We start from the raw sequence: 2,174 nt of genomic DNA on the forward strand, positions 1-2,174 counted from the left end.
TCACGAACGGAGTTGCAGTATGTCAGACTGACGCGCCGCACTCACGTTCTCCGTGCTGAGTGCCCCCCACGGGCGCACGCCTGCATGTTGTCCTACTGGACGTCATATGACGCCCAGTCAGGATAACAGAACCACTTTTCGCCCGTCATTCTGCATATGGTGGGTGGGATGTGGTTAAAGTATAACTCAAGGCAAAACTTTTTTTTCGTTTTGTATAGAGTAGAGAGGGATTAGAATGCTTGTCAATCATTATTGCTGTCTTTGTCCCCATTAAGGAGATTAAACCTCTCAATTGGTCCTGTTTAGCATTATCACTTAAAGTAAAAGTAAAAAAGAAAATAAAAAATATTGGGTTGCCCCCAGAAAAGTAATAGAGGGGAAACCTTCAATGGGGACACTAGTACTGGTGACCTGGGGGGGGAACGGGGGGGGGGGGGCTAAGGAATTCTCTTACTTTTCAGGAATTTCCTGTTTGGCTATGGGGCAGGAATTGAAGGGAATTCTCCGCAATGGAACACATATGGATATGGTGAAAAAAAAAAAATCCAACGGGTTATAACCCTCTCTTCCTATGTTCAAAAAGAAAAAAATAAGTTTTGCCTATAGCTCTACTTTAATATGAAATTACTATATGCATAGTTTGGAAACCCCCCCAAAAAATTGCAATTGAAGCAAATTACATTCTGGTTGAGGAATTTGCATTAGAGACCAAGATTAGAGAGACAGGGAGGAGCCTTCATAGGTTGGATTTGGGACCTCTTCACAGAGTTATGATCCTGGATATTTAATACAATAAAGTCTTATAATAAAATCAGACAATAAACTTCAGATCTTTAGTCTGTATTTATATAACCTCACTACCACATCCCCAGCTTATTTACATATCTTAGTTCTTTCAGTACTAGGCTTCCCATACAGGCAAACATTGTTTATAAAAGTCTGCAGCCCATTTAAGAAAAGTATTTGAAAACCTTTGTGTGCCTTATGCATTTTAAATGTTTAGTAAGAGCCAAGTAATTTAATGTCCATTCTGTGATGTTATTTACGGATCAGCCAGATGGTTAGAAAAGAGGAATCCTTCTGTAATTACAGGTGTTACATTTCTGTTTAAGAGTCCTAAGGCTTATGTTAAAGTGCGCCATTTATTTTCAGGTCTATACAGTTATTCAGCATTAGTAGATCTCCCCTCCGTGGCTTATTTAATACAGAACCCAGGAATGTGCAAAGTCCAGTAAACAAAAACAGCACGTTTGTTTTTTTTTGTGTGTTTTACTTGCTGTAAGCAAATACGAGATGAGATGGTTACTATGGAATATTTATTTCAGGTACTTACTATATATAGCACAGACAATTTATGCAGCGCTTAACATATACAGTATATTGTACATTCAATTCATCAGTCCTTGCCCTCAAGGAGCTTACAATCTAACTTAAAATGTCTAATTTAACTTACATTTAGCCCTTGTTCACACCGAGGGTGGGTTTGAAATCGTGCAAGTTCAACTGAACTCGCGCAATTTCAAAACCTTATTTCAGTGCGAGTTCTGGGGCGATTTGAAAGACATCTGTGCTGGTTCCTGCACAGATGTCTATTGAAATCACCCCCAAAGTCGCCAAAAGTAGTGCAGGAACTAATTTTGAGATTTGGTGTGGTGCTGCAAAGCCGCCCATTCAGACGGTGCCGTTGCCAGCGATAGGCTCCTATTTGGCATGCAATTTGACATGCGATGTGAACAGGGGCTCAAATATACACACACTAGGGCCAATTTAGGCAGGAGGCAATTAACCTACCAGCATGACTTTGTAGTACCTTAAACTTATTTGCCAAGTTTAAACACATTTGTTCTAAGCACAAAAGCCAGCTCCTAAAACTAAGGCCGCGTACACACGGGCGGACTGTCCGTCCAACTAAGTCCGTCAGACAATCCGACAGACAGTCCGTCCTACTTTCGAATGAACGGACTTGACCACACACGATGAACAGACAGTCCGCCGAAAGCCAGTCCGCCTAAGGCCGCGTACACACGGGCGGACTGTCTGACGGACTTGGTCCGCTAAAACGTGTTTCAGCGGACAATCCGCTCGTGTGTGGGCTTCAGCGGACTTTTTCAGCGGACAGTCTGGCGGACTAAGTCTTTCGGAATTTCCATAATATTGTCCGTCCAACTTTGGTT

The sequence above is a fragment of the Lithobates pipiens genome, unplaced genomic scaffold (genome assembly GCF_037356315.1).
Source record: "Lithobates pipiens isolate NorthernLeopardFrog02 unplaced genomic scaffold, aLitPip1_a1.2 Scaffold_18, whole genome shotgun sequence".
Taxonomy (NCBI): Eukaryota; Metazoa; Chordata; class Amphibia; order Anura; family Ranidae; genus Lithobates; species Lithobates pipiens.